The sequence below is a fragment of the Crinia signifera genome, chromosome 9 (genome assembly GCF_055691185.1).
Source record: "Crinia signifera chromosome 9, ASM5569118v1, whole genome shotgun sequence".
Lineage (NCBI taxonomy): Eukaryota > Metazoa > Chordata > Amphibia > Anura > Myobatrachidae > Crinia > Crinia signifera.
The window spans coordinates 118,428,147-118,451,071 of NC_139225.1; positions in this window are offsets into that span (position 1 = coordinate 118,428,147).

Consider the following 22,925-nt stretch of genomic DNA (forward strand, 5'->3'; position numbering starts at 1 on the left):
TATTTAACTAAACTTCAATGAATTGACTTGTCTGTATTTGTATTTTTTATACTAGACCAGTCGCCAGTCGCTGTGGCATTTAATTTTTTATCTGGTGGAGTTTTCTTGGCCTCAGCACACAGGAGAAAGACCATTTGACACACTGTTTCAAAACCATCAAAGAGTGAGTACATGGAAAGGGGGAATCCCCGTCCTTATTGAAATATCCATACAGAATAAAGAAATCGTTTTGGCCATATTGTGATATACCTTAACATTTCCAGATAGTGTGAGTGTTTTGAAAGGGGGAAATCCCTGACCATTCTATCCATCGCTAATAGTCTCTTGATTGACCCTGTAATTTGCATAAGTGTGCCTGTAATCCAACAGTATTATACGAGGGCAGAGCTCTCTCTCTGTCTTTTTGTCTTTCATACTCAACCATCAATTACATTTGAGACGCAACTCAGATACGGGCCTACAAACAGGGGAGATATATTCATTTATAGCGCTACTCCATGATGGAGGGCATCCCTATTTTTCCCACATTCTATGCCTCACTGGGCCCCCAATGCACATTCTATGCCACACTGTGCCCTCAGCTCACAGTCTATGTCATACTGTGAAATCAGCTCACATTCTATGCCACACTGCAACCTGTGCACATTCTATGCCACACTGTACCCTCAGCTTACATTACTTGCCACACTGGGCCCCCAGTTCACAATGTATATCACAATGTGCCCTAAGTACACATTGCATTCCACACTGTGTTCCTAGTTCACATTATCCCACATCCCACAGTTCACATTCTATGCCACACTTATCATCTCTTCCCCTCATTCTCTAAAGGCTTCAGCAGCCTCCAACACACCTCTTCATGGTTTGCGACACGATGCAATGACCTCACGTATTGGGAGAAATTTACTAAGATGTGTATTCTACTTCACATGTGATGTTGCTATGGGCAACCAGTTAGATCCTGTCTACTATCTTGTAGAGGGTGCTAAATAAATAAAAAGTAGATTCTGATTGGTTTCCCATAGCAACATCACATGTAAAGTAGAATACACAGCTTAGTATATTTCCCCCATTATGTCAACACTAGACCCCTGTAGTTGTGTGCCTATACTATCCATGAACCTGCCACTGGATGTAACCCATCAGGACCTGGTACATTTGTCCCCTTAATGAATTCATAAGTCCAATGTTTTTTATAGGTTATGTTAATTGTGTTTTGACAAGCTGTTAAAAAACACATGTGAGTGTGTTCATGGCCTAAAGGTGTTGACAAAGTAGATGTCCTCTAAATTCTGATGCTTGTTACTTTACCCAAATACAACATTCTTGCCTTAAGCACTGACATCACAATTAATCTCAGAGAGGCTTTGGCTTGGGTCAAGGTAGCAGGCAGAGCAAGTTTTGGGCTAATGTATGGCTCTTATTGCTGCATTTACTAACTATTTGACATCATTGTACCAGTGCAATAAGATACAATTATTAGCAAGGGAGGCTCCAGAAGGGGCAGTGGCGTAACTTCAAATATTGCGCCCCCCCCCCCCCCCGCCAAAGGTTTCTGGTGCCCCTGCCCACCCTCCACCCACCAACCGCCACCCATATACTTACTTACTTAGCAGAGTCCTGCTGTCAGCGATGCGGGTGGGAGCCGGTATGTGATCGGTGCAGGTGGGAGCTGGGATGTCTGTCAGTGCTGCGGTGGTCCCGGCTCCCATCCTGGCTTCATTCTGATATTAAGAACAGACCATCACAAAATGTCCCCCCCCCATACAGTAGACAGTTTCAGAGAACTGTCTGCTATATGGGGGCAGACATTTTATGATGGTCCATCTCCATAGGCTCAGAATGAAGTCAGGACGGGAGCCAGGACCACCGCAGCGCTGACAGGTAAAGCTGCAGGGAATGGGGGGATCATTACAATAGCACCACAGCCCCCCGTCACCCGCACTTACACTGCACCTCCGTGCGGTGCTATTGTTACGCCACTGAGAAGGGGGCTGCAGCACATTCAAATAGGGGAGCCACACAAACTACAACCAACTGCCATTCCAACTGACTCACTAGCAGTGAGTGTGACTCCCCTATTTAATTTTGAACTGATTTTTTAGCGATCAAAAGGGAGATTCAACAACAGTTCAAACTCACATGTGATACCCCTTTCATACAGAAAATGAAATTCCCAGGTGAAGCAGTTCCACTTGGTCTGCTTCACCTGGTCCTTTTTCTGTTTGAAAGGGTCGATCTGTATCTTAAACTCCGGGTCTCTGACCCTGCAAAAGACCATGGCTGGAGATCCAGAGTTTAAGATCCAGATAGTCCCTTTCGCACAGGAGAAAACCCTGTGTAATAGAGCAAATCTCCAGGTCTAAATGTAAGACCCGGAAATTTGCTCTCCTGTATGAAGGGGGCTCTGACAGAGGAGGCCGAATAACCCGGTGTTTTAAAAGCCAGGTAATTGCCGCTATTCGGCCGCGGCTGTCTGAAAGCTGTATGAGTAAATTAGTATTCTGCAGGTGTCTTCAAAGTCACTTTTGACAATTTTATCATCACTTTGAAATGTTGTCTTTAAACCACATAAAGCTTCTATATGGCACATTGTTCCCATGACATTTTACATTTTAAGCATGTTTAAATTTTAATATTCAGTAAAAAATATTGGTACTTATGTAGTATCTGGGCTGCCGATTTTTTGATTGTATGCCTTAAGTTAAGGCATACAATCAGATGCGATGCGATGCGATATCGCATCGCATCGCATACGATGCGATGCGATGCGATGCGATGACCCGATTTTTCCATAGGATTCAATGTTAAAATGGACTGAGTCCATTTTAACATGGAATTCAATGGGAAAAAGGGGTCCTTTTCATACCCCTACTATCCAAGTGGGCATGGAGTTGGATATAAACCTGTGGCGAGCGTAGCGAGCCACCGAGCCCGAAGCGTGGCGAGCGAAGCGAGCCCCGCGAGGGGACGGTATTCTGTGTCCCCTCGCGGGGCTCGCTACGCTCGCCACGCTTCGGGCTCGGTGGCTCGCTACGCTCGCCACAGGTTTATATCCAACTCCATGCCCACTTGGATAGTAGGGGTATGAAAAGGACCCCTTTTTCCCATTGAATTCCATGTTAAAATGGACTCAGTCCATTTTAACATTGAATCCTATGGAAAAATCGGGTCCATCGCATCGCATCGCATCGCATCGCATGCGATTTGGTCGGGTGCGATGCGATGCGATGGACCCGATTTCAAAATCGGCAGCCCAGTTACTACATAAGTACCAAAATATTATTAAATTAGAAATATTGTTATTTTTGTACATATAATGGCTGTTTTCTATTCCATGATACAGTTAAAAAAAAAAAAAAAACCTATGTAGCTGTATCTTTTCAGTTTTCAATATAGGTTGACTTATTCCTCTCTGTTTTTCATAAAAAGATAGAGCAGGCTCTTAATACAAAGAGATGAGATGAATTATCATGAAGTTTCCTTTACTATATGTTCTGTATGTGACATACAGTAAGTTTGGCTCATGTTTGCTTTGGGCCTATCAAACATTTAGGAGTAAGAGGAGAAAACAGAAGAGCAAACTGGCAAAACCGCCAGTGGCACAGGGGTTTCTGAATACATGGAAACCCGCCCCCACCCCCCAGCTTAATGGAATGGGTTTCCATGGTCGAGCAGCTGCATGCAAGCCTCACATCACCAATTCCAATCGTCAGATGGAGTGATGTAAAGCACAACTACACTGAACTGTGAAGCATTGGAAACAAAACATGACTGTACCCCAGTGCACAAAACAAGAAATATAAAAATACATGGGGCGAAATGTAATAGGGTCAGTCATGAAAATGTGCACATTTTAAAACATGTGATTTTGTGTTAAAAAAAAAAAACGGGAAAAAACGGCGTGTATGTAATTTTATGAAACCAGGACCGGCTCTTTCAGCCAGGGGCTGGTTATGCTCAGGAGGAGGGACCCCACGCCGTTTTTTTCCCTTTTTTTTTTTTTTACACTTTTTTTGGACAGAACCATGCACAGATCACAATGATCTGTGCATGGTTCTGTCAAATTCGCCAGCCAGAACCTGGTCTAATTTTTTGGCGATTTTTGGTAACCTTTACCAAAAATCTCACCCTATTACATGTGCGAGTTAGATGCTTTCCAATGTGAAAACATCTGGATGAAAATTGAAGTGTGACTAAAAATCGCCACTTCAAAATGTGCGATTTCACGGCAAAAAGTGCAATTTTTATTGCCGCGTATCGCACCCTATAAAATATGCGATTTTCGGGAAATGCCCGAAAACGGCAGTTTTTGCGAAAAAAATCACAAAAAAAACACACCCTATTCCATTTTGCCCATGGTATGATGAGTCTAGTGTGGAAGAACTTGACAAGCCTGCACAGAGCCCTGACCTCTGCTCCATCGAGCTCCTTTGGGAACAACCTGAATGGTGATTGCAAGCCAGGTCCAACATCAGTGCCTATATTCATAAATGCTCTCCAGAATGAACAGAAACACTTGTGGAAGCCTTTTAAAGTAGAGTGGAAGCTGGTATAGATGCAAAAGGGGGACCAAATATTTAGGAAATTATTTATACTTGAATATAATGTCAATACAGTCCCTGCGGGTATAATGGTCAGACATTCAAATACTTTTGTCCATATAAAGATGGAACCATGCTCATCTGTAGCACCGGAGTGCAGAGATGACCTGTTTCGACGTGCTAGTCCCTGGGACAGGGACGCGTGAGCCATAGGTGCCGATTTATGTTTTTGCTGGTGGGTGCTCAAGCTAAAAATATAGGGGAGTGGCTTCATGGGGAAGGCCACAAAATAATACCAATTCATATTACGCAGCACAGTTGTCTCCAATATTTAAATTACAGCAGCAGAATGCAAAATACATAAATTCCCCCACAGTGCCAAATACAGTACATCAGGCATTCCCAACCATGGTCCTCAAGGCACACCAACAGTGCAGGTTTTGTAGATATCCAGGCTTCAGCACAGGTGACTTAATTAGTATCTGAGGGATTCTGATTAAACCATCTGTGCTGAAGCCTGGATATCACTAAAACCTGCACTGTTGGTGTGCCTTGAGGACCGTGGTTGGGAATGCCTGCAGTACATAAATCCATTTATTTCCTGGCTGCTGTAATAAAGGGGGAAATTTAATAAAGGAAATTTGTAAAAAAATAAAGGTGTATTTGTATCCAGAAATACACTTATTTTTTACATTTACTATCCCGAAAATACGGCAATTCGTATTCATATTGATGTGCTATCAATACGAATATGAATTGCGGTATTTTCGGGATAGTAAATGTAAAAAATAAGTGTATTTCTGGATAAAAATACACCTATTTTTTACAAATTTCCTTTAGTAAATTTCCCCCAAAAGCTCTGGTTTTAGAAATGGCCAGCTATTATTTTGGGTCCAGTAGAAACACCATAATACGTATTACACCACATATCGTAATGCCCATTACACGCTATACCAAACACCATAATGCCCATTACATGTTATACCAAACACTGTAATGCCCATTACACATTATACCAAACCCCGTATTGCCCATTACACTCTATACCAAACCCCATAATGCCCATTACACGTTATACCAAACCCCGTAATGCCCATTACACTCTATACCAAACCATGTAATGCCCATTACACTCTATACCAAACCCTGTAATGCCCATTACATGTTATAACAAACACTGTAATGCAATTACATATTATGCCACATAAGTGCCACTTGCCTGCATGCTATAGGGTTTCATGCTTGATGCCAGGGGTTTCATGCTTTGTCTGGGGTCTCTGTGACAGGCAGCCAGTGACACCTGTGTGGTGTCAGTGTCTCTTAGCCTTCCCTGTGGACAACAGGCCAAGTAGGAGGGCCCTGCTAGGGCAGCAGGGGCCAGGGGGGCAATTTAGGGCTTCTCAGAGACAGCCACACAGTGGCTGCCACAGGACTCAAGAGGGTGGGCCCACAATCACAGGTCTAGAGCCTTGCCGGGCTTTGCTAGGGCAGCCTGAGCCCTTGGCACCCAGGGAGGCAAGGGCTCCTCACAGCCTACCAGGGGAGGTACTAAAAGGAATGACAGTGGAATGACAGTCTGGTCTGCTGAACAGGAATGCAGACTGTCATTCCACTGTCATTCCTTTTAATATGTCCCGCCTACCAGGGCCACACGGTGGCGGCAGCTGAGCCACAGGGTATGCTGGGCCCCACACACAAGTTTATGTGCCACAAATTACCAATGGCTCTCTCTCTCTCTCTCTGTGCCTCACTGACTCCTCTTCCCTCTCACTGTCCCCATCTCCTGTACCTCTCACTCCCATCCCTCCGTCCACCTTCCCTAGCTCCCTATGTCTCTCCCTGTAGCCACCTTTGTCTCTCTATCTCTCCCCATCACCCACTGCGTCACCATCTACCTCTCCCCTGTGTCACTATCTCCCCATTTTCCTCTCTCTCCTGTCACTCTGCCTTTCCAAGACATCACCCTCTGCCTCTCTCAATCATCTGTTCACTGTTACCCACTGTCTCTCGTCATTCCCTTTGAGGCCATGCCCTTGTTTTGAGGCAACGCCAACTGTTTTGGGAACATGCACAAATAACCCCCCTCGTTCCCTGTTATGGTGTCCCCCTGTAATTTTGTTCTGGAGCCACCCCTGACAGGCAATGTATCAGTGGCGGCAAAGCCACACAGGGCCCTGCTGCTGGATGCGGTCACACCTCCTCCCACCCCACCTCATTCTCCCCATATGCTGCAGTAAATATAAGGCCCAGCGCTGCTGGTTGTAGCGCCGCCTATTGTTATGTTGGCTCCGCCCATATGAGGCCACTTCCAGATATTTTCCAGGGCCACTTTTAGTCCCCAATCCGCCCCTGCTCCCCTGTATGCTCTGCTCGGAAGGAGGGAGGGAGCTGTATGCTCTGCTCGGAAGGAGGGAGTGAGGGACGTGACGGGACGGGACTTCAGGCTGCCCGTGCTGCTGCCCAGAGTGGGATAGCTTAGGTACAGCAGCAGCAGACAGCAGCAGAGCTGAGCACACAGGCACAGCCGTGGGGATGTAGAGGCTAGAGAGAGCTCCTCCCTGCACTGAGGAGCGGCGGCGAGCGGCCGCTCTGTAAAAGAGTCAGTGTCAGATTGACGCACTGGGTGGTAGAAGGTGCCTGGTGGCTGCCCTGGAGGGCGGGGGAGCCGGTGGCAGAGCTCCGGCGCCAGGTGACATGTCTGTGCCCGGAGCATGTGCTCCACCAGCTCCACCCTAGCTACGCCTCTGCACTTACCCCCCAAATGCATTGAAGGATCCAGACCGGCACTCAGTGAAGGTGAAGAAAAAGATTTTTATTCCATAACTTGCAAAGACAGTAACAAGCAGCTGTTTTCCCGACAGCTGTTTCAACTGGACAAAGCCTGTTCTGCTTGGCTTAAACGTGTTTTCGGGCCAATAAGCCATTACATGTTCAACAAATGTTAATGTGGCCATAGCAAAGCTATGTTCTTTGTATAGCGTCTAGTTAGTCATCTAGTGAAGTCTGTAAAAATGACAGAACTAATTGATTACTATACATAACATCTCCACTTTATCTCTCAAACGGTTGGGTATGATATGCTGTTGGTCAAGATCCCAATAGTCATGATCCCAGCAGCGATATCTACTATGTAGTCACAATGTAAATAAATATTGCATAAGTCACTTCGATCTTGTGGCCTTAGATATTAGTTGTTAGAATCCAGTAAAAATAAAACAGTTCAAAAACACTTGAAGTCTTCAGCAGGTTTATTTTGTATTATTAGTGGTTGGTATTTTCAATTGATGTTTAACATCCATACAAATCAAGACATTAGTGCTTTTAATTACTGGATACTAGTCCTTTAGACTGTGCTCCAGACAACTTCAAGTACTAATTAAGCATAACTAATTAAGTCAGTTCAGCTCTACATATTTTGCATAAGCCACTGTGTGTCATGTAACCTTAGATATTGGTTGTAATTCTAAACAACAGTTCAAATTTTGTTTTAATTTTTCCAAATAGATAAGTTATGTATTGGATATATTTTTCGTAATTATTACTTGGTGGTATTTTGAATTATTATAAATTACAGTTCGGCTCCTGGTAGTCTCTATTGTGCAGCTTGTAGGGAAAACTCATGTTCAAACACTCCTACCAGGAAACACAGGTAACTTCATACAGTACATACATACATACATGTGTGTTTCCAATGAGCTAATTGGCTGCAAATCACTTGATACAGTATGTGAGCATGAAATGACCTGAAACAGATTAGATTTTAGCTGGAACTGTCTGAAAATGTGGTCAGACGATTATGATCTGCTAGTGATTTTTTATTTACTTATTATTCAACCTCATTAACTGGTTCCTTAGGATCTAGACTCAAATGTTTTTTTCTATAAACTTTCATCAACAAAAAAAATCTCTATACCTGTACGTTCAAAGAGAATGTTCAAATGTTAATTTATGATTATAAATGTTAATTTATAAAATAGGACATTGGTAAGTGTCCCTTCAGCTATAGCTAGAATTAATCCGGAATGGACAACAGACACTGCGCAAAAAATAGAAATGAATTGTAGTTATATATTTTAAAAAATGAGTTAAATAAATATACATAAAATAAAACATAACAATTAAAACAAAGCTCATTCATACATAGGCATTAGGAACATTGTGAACATTGTAGTCTTGTTAGTAAGCCAGCTAATGTAATTTCTACTAAGTAGGAATAAAATACTTTGTGATGGTTGGCTTTAGTTGGTATGTAAAGCAAGTTCCATTAGGAACAACAAGGGTTAATATCCTTGAAATATCCTTGAAAAAGACCTCAGTGGAGGTTGAAAGCGCTTGGAGCTGGGACTTCTTATGTGGATAGTGTGTTTGGACTGGAGGGATTCTGTGCCTGCTGCGGTGTCTGTGTGAGGGTGAAACCCGGGGTCATCCTCACTCTCTTTTTGCAATCTATGAGGACTGGATTGTTCATCCATGTTCTCCACCACATTGGGTAACAGGCCATTCTACCACTCACCTATTTTTTAACTGTGTCACTTTTGTCATTGTGTATTGTCTTATTAAATGGTATCACACTATTTTGCCATTTTCTGAATCTCTTTTTGGGGCGAGTCTACATCACTCACAGATCCATTAAGAAAAAAAGAGGGACTCCATTCTGGTGACACAGTCATTATCTATAACAGAGGCGGAGAAGAGGAACTCTTTCATGCCAAGAGGGATGTATGGTATTTATTTATATACCTTGGTTGTCGTTTAATTGGGAGAAGAGGATCGTACCTCAATCACAAGGGAGGTACCATCCTAGCAAGCGCCAGTGGAGGGAACATTGTAACCTTTTTCTCGCCACCTATTTAATGGTGTTAGGGTCACCATTCTCCAGTGTGGACCCACCATAAGCTGCTTCAGCGCACATACTCAGTGACTTTATTTTTGTATTCATTGTAAGGGTTAATAGGTGGTTGTTTGTTAATGGATAAGCAGAAAGTCAATGTAGTGTAAATGAATAAAAAGAGGGTAATGATGTTGTGATATAAATACCACTCCTATGGCAAGCATTGCCATCAATAATTTCAGCCAGATGTAATTGTATGTGCATGGGTGACCACCCTATGGTAACAGCTGGATGCGGTTCTTGGCTTATCCTGGTTAGCACTCCAGTGTTGCTCTTTCAAGATCCGCCCACAAGATGGTCACCATTGGTTGGTAGACTGAATGGTACCAAAAGACCGTAGGTGTCCCTCACTAACGCGTTTCTCCTCGTCCAAACGCTCAGCGGCTTCCTCAGAGAATGTCTGAGCTATAATTAATGCATATAGAATTGTTTGTAATGATACCAGTTGGTTTTTACATGTTGGGGTAAATTTACTAAAAGTTTTAAAATAGAAAAGCATATAAGCATAAAAGTTATATACCAACAACCATATTCTATCATTTCTCTATTGCATCCTAGAAAATGATAGCCATAATTTGATTGGTTGCTATCGGCAAAATCACCTTATTTCATTTTTAGAAGCTTTATTAATTTACCCCGTTGTCTCAATGTTACGTGCAATGACCTGTGGAATAATTTTGCATAAATAATTAGAGTGCATCCAGAAAGTATTCACAGCGCTTCACTTTCCCCACATTTTGTTATGTTACAGCCTTATTCCGAAATTGAATAAATAATTTTTTCCCCTCTCAAATTCTACACACAATACCCATAATGACAATGTGTAAAAAAAAGTTTTTGGGAGATTTTTGCAAATTAATAAAAAATAAAAAATAAACATGTACATACGTATTCACAGGCTTTGCTCAACACTTTGTTGGTGCAGCTTTGGCAGCAAGCCTTTTTGAATATGATACTAAAAGCTTGGCACACCTGTCTTTGGCCAGTTTCGACCATTCCTCTCAAGCTCCAGCCATTAGGATGGGAAGTCGTGGTGCAGTGTCATGTTTAGATCTTTCCACAGATGTTCAAACAGATTCAATCTGTCAGTTGGGGGAACTCCAAGACCTTTAAGACACACATCGATCATGAGGGCCTTATCTAAATTAGTGTGGAGTAGGGCACTGCACACAGAATGTGTTGTTCGCTTGTAGCTTCTTTACTCTTAGGGGAAATTTACTAAGAGTTCTTTTTTACATGGGATTTTGCTATGGACAACCTTCAAAATCTTCTTATTTATTTAGCACCTTCTAGAACTGGGGTAGCCAACCCTAGTCCTCGAGAGCTACCAACAGTGCATGTTTTGCAGGTCTCCTTACAGAATCACAAGTGAGCTAATTAGCTCCATCTGTGTATCTTTTAAAATGTGTCAGTGATTAATGAGTGCAGCTGTGCAGCAGCTAGGTTGTCTGGAAAATGTGAACTGTTGGTAGCTCTCGAGGGCTAGGGTTGGCTACCACTGTTCTAGAAGATAATCGATAGTATCTGATTGGTTGCCCATAGCAACTTCCCATGTGAAGTAGAACTCCAATCTTGGTAAATTTCCCCCTTACAGGCCTGACATCTTCTGACTGCATATCTTTCCTTCCCTATTCCTTCCAGAGCTCTTTGTTATTCAGTGACACTCTCCTTTATTACATTTAAAGATGCTGACATACCCGGGATTCTAATTCATCACCTGTGACATAGCAAAAAGCCAATCTACAGTAGTCATTGAGCTAACTGCAGTTTGTATAGATACCTAGAGAATTCTAAGGGCGGGATTCTCTAAAATCCGCAGCCCTCTTCGCCGGCCACCGCATTTCTCTAAAATATGCGGTCATTAACGCAAGGGACAGCTCTTGCGGTAAGAGCTGTCCCTTGCGATGCGGCGCCGTTGCTGGACTTCCGGGTCTATGACCCGGGAGTCCGTCTGCGCATGCGCAGACTGACGCGCCGGCCGCAGGGCATGCTGGGAGGGATCCGTGACGGATCCCTCACACACCGCTGCGGTAAGAAGCCCATAGGCTTCTGCAGGGAACTGCCAGCTTTTGCTGGCGATTCCCTCCGCAGCGGTGACACTGCGGAGGGAGGTTAGAGAATACAGAAATGCAGTAAAAACCCTGATAACGGGGTTTTTACCGCATTTCTGTGATAGAGAATCTCGCCCTATATATTTGAAGCCCACCTTGTACTTTGTGAAAAAATGGAAGGGACAAAAGAAAAGAAAACTCTTTATCTTTAGTCGGACCACTGCGTGTGCGTTCGGACAGCCGATGTTTGCGCATGTGCAGAGGCGTTTCTTCGCATGTGTGAACGCCTCGCACGTCCGAACACGGTGTGAATTCCGTGCATAAAATGATCGGTCGAACCCATCCGAGCAGGGGGTGGAGAGGGGCTCATTACCATATGCGTACGCCCCGCGTTTCATGTGCGTTCCAATGAAAATGCTGGGCGTATGTATGGTAATGCGGCCGTGATGCACGTGTGGGGGGCGGACAGCTGACATAGCCAGAAGTCAGATACCCGCCCATATCCCTGCTTGCATACGGAAAAATGTCAGAGTGGTCTGGAGCACTCGGTGCTGCCTGACCACTCAGTCCATCATTAATTGGTCGGCGACCATCGGAGGATGGGGGAGGTTTCCACAGATAAGGCAGGTGTTCGCATGAAACATGCGCTCGTGGTCCGTTCGCTCAGCATTTTACCGCGATCCATATGGAAGGCTGGGCTAAGAACACTCCATGGCTGTCCGAAAATACGCATCCGACCGAGTCAACTAGAATAAGGGCCTTAGTGTACATACAAATAGTATATAACAGTATATTATTAGAGATGTGTGCCAACTGCCAACCCATGTGTTTTGGTTTTAATCTATATTGATTATACGTTTTGGTTTTTCTCTGAATATAAATAAATGAATAATAACGAAAATACCTTAAATGATGTAATTGTGGCATGCTGTTGTTCATGCAGTATTATTAACCTCTATAACATTAATTTCCAGTAAATGTTGACCACCTCACAGCTCAATATTTTCATCACCAATACTGTCCAAAGGCTGGCTTGCTAAACTAAGCAACAGAGCAGCAGCACAAATACACGGCTTATATATCTCTGTTTAAAAATATGTTGCAAATGAGTAATGAGCAGTTGGCCAATTTTGCTGAACAATAATGTAAGCTGAAAGGTGGTAAAAAATGACTGGAAATTAATGTTATAGAGGTTATTAATAACAGAAACGAATAAATAATTTAAAACAGAAATGAGTCCAAATTACATGAGTTTAGCTGTTATTTTTTTAAAATACATAATAAAAAAAACCCTGCCAAAACTGAATACAAAAACACTTAGGGTGGTTTTGTTAAACCAAAAGGAAAAATAAAAAAGGGGTTCACACATCTCTAGTTTTACTGCTTGATACCCCATAGTCTGCTGATGACTATGGCTGATACTGTATATAAGTATTTTTTTGTATTTACCATAGTTCAGCTTTAGCACAGCTGGCAGAAAAAACACATATTAATTATTTCAAGCAAAGTATGAGTCATGCTGTTCATCTTTTGTAATATACTTTCCTTTAAATGCAAAATCAAATATATTTTATTTTATCTTAGATTCAATTTTCTGTTGTACAGTAGTTACATAAAGCGCAGTATATAATAATTATTACAAATGTTCTAGCTCTGCTCCGTAGGAAATGTCACAATGTTTCTGGCTAAATTGATTATTTTATGAAGTCCTGTTCCGATGTACTTAAGTAAGTTAACCATTAGTGTAGCATAAATGATTGCAGGCAACATTTAAAGACCCCCCTAGGCAGGAGTGACAGGCAGATATAAAATGTTTAATAAAAAAAATCTGGTCTATACCAAAATTACCAAATTAATTATTGCACGCTCTTTACTATATGTCAAGTTGCACCACCACTAAGATGTGGTTGAAAAGCTGACACTCTTCACTCTTCTGTTATTTCATGACTTATTCCCCCAGTATGGTCCACTGGGGGAATTATGTCATAGGCGTCCATGTTAAGAGGTGTGGCCAGTCTTCAGATAGGGTGTGGCCAGTCCCCACAGCAGCTTAGTTTACCACTGAGTGCATGGGCTGGGCACCTTAATATGGGTATAGTATAGTGTATGTGTGTATATATATATATATATATATATATATATATATATATATATATATATATATATATATATATATATATTATATATACATATACACACACACACACAGTATATACATACACTAGCTAAGCCCACTCAAAAGCTTTGAAAGCTAGTCTGCGATTGCCTCTGTGTTTCTGTATGTGTTATTGCTTATGTGTTTCTGTATGTGTGGAAAACAAAGATATGTACAGATGGGGCAGGTCTCATCCTTGCAGGGGATGGCGATGGTGACACCAGCCGCCATCCCCCACCACCCGCCATCTGTACAGCGAGAAGGGGATGCGCACGCACGAGCGCGTCCCCTTTTGGACGGTTCCCTCGGGTCCCCGCCAGCTTGTTGGCGGTCATCCGGGGTCCTCGCCGCCTCCCGGCACCCCCCTAACCCTGTCCATCTCCCTGAAGCGGAGACGGACAGGGTTCCCGGTGCCCCGCCGACGGAAACTGAGACGCGCGTGAGACGCACGCGCATCTCAGTCAGATGGCGAGCCGGGCTGCTGGCAGATCGCCAGCAGTGCCGTTCTGGCGATTCGCCAGCAAAGAAGAGCCCGGCCCCATCTGTAGTTTCATTTGCTGCCAGCAGATGGCAGTGTTTTGGTTACACCTACTACCCTGACTGTGGATACCCTTACTTTTACAGACACAGAAATACCTCAGAACCTGGGAAGATACCAGCTGGAGAGTTGTTTGATTAGGTTTGTTATTTCTGCATTTATAACCGGAAATGAAGTTTTACGGCGATATATGAATAATAACTTCAGGCTATACCTTCATTTATACACCTGAGAGTGTGCTACGCATCACATTTGCTCATCTGAAAACAGTTATAAATTGATCCTGGTGTGTTACCCCTGAGGAAGTCCCTAAGGGACGAAACACGTAGGGTTTTTTCTATGGTCGAATCAGGGATCAATACTCCTATACTGTATGAAAACCACCTATTGGAGAACTTCCGTATACTGTTTTAATCAAATGTATTTTATGTATATTTTTTATTACTGTTTGGAATAAATACATTATATATATTTTTTAACAAGTGTATTCTTGTGAAATACAGTATAGCGCACCTCTACACCTCTTTAGCCATTTTCTCATCGGACCTCTATTAACAGCGGGGCCCTAGAGCAGTGCTGCTATCCAAGAAGCGCAGGAGAAGGTCACAACCCCCCATCCCTTGTGAATATGTGTATATATATATATATATATATATATATATACATATATATATATATATATATATATATACACACACAGTATATTTTGTATCTAAAAAAAATTGTGCCAATCTAGCAAAACCAATGTAATATTTAGAACAGAACCACAACTTTTTTGCAAAATCATTCTAATACGATTGACAATAAAATAAGTACTGAGAAATGTATTGAGGAAAATCAGAAACTATAGTCATAATAATTATGTCTTATGAATGGACCTTTCTCTCACAATGTAGGCATTGTAAAGGAGAACATAAATAGTTAAAATTATATTAATATCATACCTCTCAACATAAATGTTCCACTCGGCAAACTGTGCTGCAAGGCAACACCCCAAAAGGGGTGTGGTCTCGCAGGATGGCTTTTTCACAACTTTATCAGATGTAGAGAAGCAGGGGGTAGATTTATTAAGCTCAGTGAAGTGATAAAGGGGGACATTTACCAAAATGGATTCGTAGAAAAAAGGTGTATTCGTAGGTAGAAATACACCTTTTTTTTACGAATTTGTATTTTCGGGATTTACAATCCCAAAAATACAACAATTCGTAGTCCTAAAGATGGAACATTCGTATTTGTATTTACAAATACGAATGTCTACACCATCGATAGGATACGACAGAAATCACCATTCAAAAGAATGGTGGTTTCTGATTTACTAAGCAGCCGTATGGATAATACGGCTGCTAAGTGGTGTGAAACACCCACGCAAATACGACAGGAAAATAGAACACCATTTTCCTGTCGTATTTGCTTTAAGCCTGCACGGATCAGTCAGATCCGTGCAGGCTTCAGTGTAAAAAAATAGAAAAAAAATTAAATATAAAAAAAAAACGGCGTGGGGTCCCCCCCACAGCCGTAACCAGCACCAGGCTGACGGAGCCTGGAGCCGGTAATTAAAAATCAGGGAACCCGACAAATAGGGGTTCCCCGATTTTTAACAACCAGCCCCAGGCTCCTGCTCTGGGGCTGGTTCCCAAAATACGGGGGACAAAATGACTAGGGGTCCCCCGTATTTTAAGAACCAGCCCCAGGCAAAACCAGCCAGCAGGGTAATGCCACAGCCGGGGGGAGACTTTTTATGCAAGTCCCCCCGGCCAAAGCATTAACCCTACGACCAGTCAGCCTCGCCAGGGGCCCTGGGGGAGTGGGGACCCCCCCAATAAAGGGGTCCCCCCCCTCCAGGACTTACCTGACCAGGCTGAAGCCTGGTGCTGTCCTCGATGCCACTGGGCGGTGGGCATCGAGCTGATAGCGGTGTAAAAAATAGAACAAACAATTGTTTTTTACTGTGACACTACAAGTGCCAGCAAGCCTCCCCAGCAAGCTGGGACTTGGAGAACCACAAGTCCCAGCCTGCTGGGCATTAAAGGGCCCGCTGGGTCTTGTAGTGCCACAGTAAAAAAAATAGTTAAATAAAACACACTGACACCCATTTTAAATAAAAGTTTAATACACACATTACATACATACTGATACTTACCTTTCTTGATCCCGTAGGTAGCCCTTGTCCTGATGTCCTGTGTCGTCCTCCAGGTCCATGTCGGCTGTCTGCGTCGTCCTCCAGGTCCATGTCGACGGTCCGTGTCGTCCTCCAGGTCCATGGCGGTGTCCGGGTCCGAAGAAATCCATGTTGGAGCTGTGGAAGGAAATCCTACTCACCTGGTCCTGCGCTGAAGAAGTCTTCTCTTGATCCGACGTAATCCAGGTAATGTTGAAGCTGTCGCCGGTCCCCGCTGTCTCCGCTGTCTCTGCATCGCGCTGAGGAGAGATGCTGAGATGTTTCATATTCGGCGCCTCTCCTCAGACTGAATTCTATTGGCCGCCTAGCAGGCCAATCAGGAGCCGACTTTCTCGGCTCCTGATTGGCCGCTAGGCGGCCAATAGAATTCAGTCTGAGGAGAGGCGCCGAATATGAAACATCTCAGCATCTCTCCTCAGCGCGATGTAGAGACAGCGGAGACAGCGGGGACCGACGACAGCTTCAACATTACCTGGATTACGTCGGATCAAGAGAAGACTTCTTCAGCGCAGGACCAGGTGAGTAGGATTTCCTTCCACAGCTCCAACATGGATTTCTTCGGACCCGGACACCGCCATGGACCTGGAGGACGACACGGACCGTCGACATGGACCTGGAGGACGACGCAGACAGCCGACATGGACCTGGAGGACGACACAGGACATCAGGACCAGGGCTACCTACGGGATCAAGAAAGGTAAGTATCAGTATGTATGTAATGTGTGTATTAAACTTTTATTTAAAATGGGTGTCAGTGTGTTTTATTTAACTATTTTTTTTACTGTGGCACTACAAGACCCAGCGGGCCCTTTAATGCCCAGCAGGCTGGGACTTGTGGTTCTCCAAGTCCCAGCTTGCTGGGGAGGCTTGCTGGCACTTGTAGTGCCACAGTAAAAAACAATCGTTTGTTCTATTTTTTACACCGCTATCAGCTCGATGCCCACCGCCCAGGGGCATCGAGGACAGCACCAGGCTTCAGCCTGGTCAGGTAAGTCCTGGAGGGGGGGGACCCCTTTATTGGGGGGGTCCCCACTCCCCCAGGGCCCCTGGCCAGGCTGACTGGTCGGTAGGGTTAATGCTTTGGCTGGGGGGACTTGCATAAAAAGTCTCCCCCCGGCTGTGGCTTTACCCTGCTGGCTGGTTTTGCCTGGGGCTGGTTCTTAAAATACGGGGGACCACCAGTCATTTTGTCCCCCGTATTTTGGGAACCAGCCCCAGAGCAGGAGCCTGGGGCTGGTTGTTAAAAATCAGGGAACCCCTATTTGTCGGGTTCCCTGATTTTTAATTACCGGCTCCAGCCTCTGTCAGCCTGGTGCTGGTTTCGGCTTATTTATTTAATTTTTTTTACACCTTGCAGCCTGCACGGATCTGACTGATCCGTGCAGACTGCCTACAAATAATTCGTATTAGCAGCCGTATATACGGCTGCTAATACGAATTCCTACGACATCGGAGGGTTACAAAGCAGTCGTATATGACTGCTTTGTAAATGCCTCTCCGGAACACGACTTTGCATACGACTGAAACAGTCGTATGCAGTCGTAGGTAAAATACTAATACGAAAAACTAGGTTTTTCATATTAGTAAATTTCCCCCAAACTGTCTGTTTTTTTATCACAGGCAAATCAGCTCCTACTTGTAATTTTTCACACCAAGCCTGTAACTTCACAGGTAGGAGCTGATTGGCCGGTGATAAAAACCATACAGTTTATCACTTCACCGAGTTTAATAAATCTACCACAGAGTTTCTTCTGGGAGGCTGGGAAAAGTTATGTATCAATGATAAAAAATAAACTGAATCTAATAACATTTATCTCATTCTCTCACTGTACTTTATATTAAGCAATTATTAAAAGTATTATTGCTTAGAATGTATTCTTATTTAAAATACATGCTATTTAAGTGCAATATATACTCAGAACAGTTTTAGACAACCATAAAAGTCGGTGAATCGTTTCTATTTCTTCTGCTGACTCCTTCGCTGATTTTCCATTAGGGCAATACTGTAGTTAGTAAATCCAGCTGTGGTGAATGTCTGTTAGAAAATAACAATAATTCACAGAGCATTTTATATTCTTTAGGCATAAGTTAAAATGATTCTGATAAAAAAGAAAAATGGAAGCTATACCATGGGCGTGATTTGTTATTTTTTTTTTTTTTTTAAGTTCACACCAAATTTCACATTACAGTTGCGATTTTCAACTAAAAATCGCAAATGTAATAGGGTGCAAATTTTTAGACAAAGTTGGAATTCGCATGCAATTTACTGTGATTATTAGTAATGAAAATGTGCAATTTTTAGACGTGCGGATTTTAGTGATGAGCGTAACCAGCCCCAGGCTCCTTGAGCTGGACCTGGTTCTTAAGATATGGGGGACAAAAAGCGTAGTGTTTCTGAAAACAGCCCCGGACTCCTAGATCAGTCCTGTTCCAAAAATACTGGGGACAAAAAAACTAAGAGTCCACCGTATTCTGAAACCAGCCCCGGACTCCTAGATCAGTCCTGTTCCAAAAATACTGGGGACAAAAAAACTGAGAGTCCACCGTATTCTGGAACCAGCACTGGGCTCCAACAGCCAGCATTTTCATGCCAAAGCCGCGGGGACACATTTTACGTAAGGTCACCCGGCCATCACATAAGCACCATGGCTGGTCAGCCCTTTACGGGGTACCTGGGGAATTGGGGATCCCCCAATAAAGCCCCCCCCCCCCGGATTCTCCAATCCAGGGCTGAAACCCAGGGTTGTCCCTGGAGTCCCAGGGCAGTGGACACTGGGCACATTCCTTTTTACAGGAGAACTACAAGACACAGCATGGAGGGCATTAATGTACCAGCTGAGTCTCATACAGTATTTCACCTGTAAAAATAATGTGTAAAGAAGGACATAGACACCCAGAGAGGTATAACTTTAATAACACCCCTTTTACTAAAAAGATATCTCACTCGCACATACAGTATTTACCTGCTCTGTCCATTGATATCCTTTCTTTTGCTGATCACTCGTTTCTGGCAGCCGCTACACTGGAGCCCCAAATGTGTGGACAGTAGACAATAAGTCACTGCACAGTAGAGTTAGAGCAGCTTCTTAAAATGAGTTAGATTCTTTTTAGCGTTTCCATCAATTAGGTTAGTTATGTTTGTGCAATATATGCTAAGTTGTGCTTTCTAACTTAATAATACAATTCTACATATTACATTATATTATATTATTTGTACCATATATACTCGCGTATAAGGCTGCTTTTTCAGAACATTTTTTATGCTGAAAAAGCCCCCCTCGGCTTATACTCGAGTGATGGTCCCACTTAAGTCAATACGTTTTCCCAGTTTTTTTGTTGTAAAATTAGGTGCCTCGGCTTATATTTGGGTCGACTTATACTTGAGTATATACGGTAATAGAGTTTGTGGTCCATTTCCTTATATTGGTATTTCTTTATCTATAAATTCAATATTTCTACAAGTCCATTAATTTCTTTAGTATAACTGTAATTTATAACATAAGAGAAGCAGAGAAGAGGCCACTTCTTTCTACATGTGCCCCTCCAGCCCTATTAGCAGTCAATGCAGGAAAGAAGGTCAGGCATCTGGAGCACCAGCCCCTTCTGCTGATGACATCTGCTTTCGTCCTTCCTGCGGCTGCTGTGATCATTTAATTTCACTAGAGAACAGGTTCAGTTTTTGGATTCAGCAATGTCAGTCTTCCAGAGCTTGCGGATATTTCCAGTCTCATACTAAGGAGTGTTGATGGTTACCTGCAATAAATGTCACTGGACATAAGGTAGATCCAGTTGATAGATCTACAGTGTCTAGATTGACAGTCAATTGGTCTACCAAAAAGTTCAAAATGCAAAAATGTCAAAAGGTCGAAATTAAGAAAGGTAGACACATGACATGGTCGACATGAGTTTTTCATGATTTATTTTAACTGACTTGTTTTTACTTCCCCATCCATGTCAGCATAGAGGGGGAATATACTAGTCTGAGCCCAAAGTAGTTGTCGACATTGACCCCAATATCATTAAAAGTTTCTGCACACACATGGAAATTCAACAGGTCAATGTCTATATGGACATGCTGGAGCTTGTTGAATTAATATGCCTATACCTGCAAGAGCCCATTGTGTTATACATAGTTCCACCTTAACTGTAATATAAAATGCAATAAAGACATAGGGGGTATTCAATCCTTGTCGTCCTCCCGCAGCCATCTCCCGACGAGGGAGATGGCTGCGGGGCCCTATCTGCCGAGAAAAGCCGGAAATAGGCGAGCTCCCGGCCGGAGCTCGTCTATTTCCGTCCTCAACTCGCGGCCACTTCCCCTTTCTCACCGCTCGGCGGCCGGGACATTGAATCCCGAGCTCCAGTCGAGCAAAGCGAGAACGGGACAGGGGCACGGCTGTCGAGCTTGCTCGACAGCCATTCCCCTGACATTGAATACCCCCCCAAAAACAGAGATTAAAACAACTGAAACAAAATAAATACATCATGAATCCTCACTGTATGAGTTTTCGAAAATGGGAAGCCTTCATACAATGTACAGAACAATACTGTACAGACCCAGTCACTGGCTACATCCATCTGAGGTGTATATTCCACCTCATGTGCTGAATGTATATATTAATTGCTTAGGTAATTGTTCATTCTGCACATTGCTTTAGATATCAGAAATGTGTTATTGACAAACTTAATTTTGCAAGTTAACTAGCACATCGCTCTTGCCTACTGTATGTGAAGGGAGGAACATCTTATAACTCTTAATGATTATAATTTTTTTAATTGAGTGTTTTTTAATGGATTTTCCAACCAAGCAAATAAACATACAAAGTCTCGACAGATAACATAGGAAATTAAACAGTATTTAGATTATACATAGATTGAGATACGTACGGTGAGAAGTAACAAAGTACTGACTCCCTTTGCCACAATAAGTGAAACATATTTGCCGGAAGGCGCCTTTCGGGTACATAGAATAACAGGAGATAATGGAGCACCAGAGACAGGGTGATGATATTTTGGGTAATAGTACAACCTCATAAGGAGAGTTAAAGCAGAAAATGGTCATCTGCCAGGAACTCTAATCTATACCCGTTAACACTAATAAAATAAACCCCACAGAAAGCCCAAAACAAACCTCCCACAGAACCCACCCCCAACATAGGCGTACTTGGATCCCTGTTACTACCTCGATACCCTATTTAAACTATACTAATCTGAACAAATCCCCCCCCCCCCCCTTTTCAGGATATTGTAACAAGGATATGTGAGGGGCAATGGACTCTGACCTTGAGTATAGGCGGATCAAAACGCAGCTCACCCACCATCATGTTCAATGGCATCATATATAATATAATACAGGATCGCATATTAGTATCTATGGCATAAGAGCCAGGATATAAAAAAGGGGAAAAACAATAAGAGGAATGGACATTGGGTTGATATAGTTTTAGAGCGCAGTGCAAAACATTAGTCAGGCCAGCTCTCGGTACCCTGCGGAAAGCACAACAAATTTGGTACCATTGCCAATCACTGGAAAAGCATCCAAACCGAGTAAAGACCAAGCTACAGGAGTTGACATAGCCTTCAGCAGCAATTAAGGAGTCTGAAAGAAGAGTCATGTCGGTATAAGAGCTCCCACAATGCGCACAAGGCATAATACAGCAATTAGCCTGGGGTTTATGTAGGGTCATGGAGATATGTAGGAGCCGGTGCAGGAGTAGGCTGGGCCATAGGTTCCACGGGCATATGTATATCCACCTCACCTTCTGCAGCACACCATTCATTATTACAAGTAGAGTTTGGGGCAACTCCCCGTATATAATCTAACTGATAAAGAAGTCTAATAGGGGAGGCATGAACTGCTCTTAAGATTTGTTGTACTGAAGGTTCCATAGTTCTGTATGTGGAGCACACGCAGCAGAGTTTATGAAACAATTAAAGATGCAAGCTGTCAGCAGTAGGATAGACACAAAGGAAAATGGTAGCGGCTAGTACGCCACCAAGTGTATACAGGAGATCAGCAGCTGTAAAGGACAGTGTAAATATAGTGTCCTTTAGGATATGAGTAGCCCAGTAATTCAACAGTATTTTAACCAAGTGTCCAGACAGGAGCAATGATGCCGGCTCACCGAGGGCCTTATTATGGTTGGTGCGGCCGGGCCGTACGCGTACGTTCCGGGGTTTTCCATGATCTGCACATGCGTACATTCGCTAATGCGCAGGCGCGAACACTCCACAACGCTTACGGACGGGTCTCTCCGTGCGAAAAAACCTGTACGCGAGTGTACGGGCATTGGGGGCGGCATAGGGGCGTGTTGAGGGGAGCGGCCGAAATAATGAGGGAAAATGGGCGTAAATATGGGCGTACACGGGGGTGTGCACCAAAAATGAGTGGTGCTAATACCGCACGATCGCCTAAAGCACCGTTCATTTCGGACACAAAACAGGCGGCCGCCAACCGCCAGCTCAGACCACCCCTACAGATACCGCATGCCTGCGTGCGCCTGGGTTCGCTAATTTACGCTGATTACTACTCAAACACATACACCTGAATGTAATAAGCAATGCTGC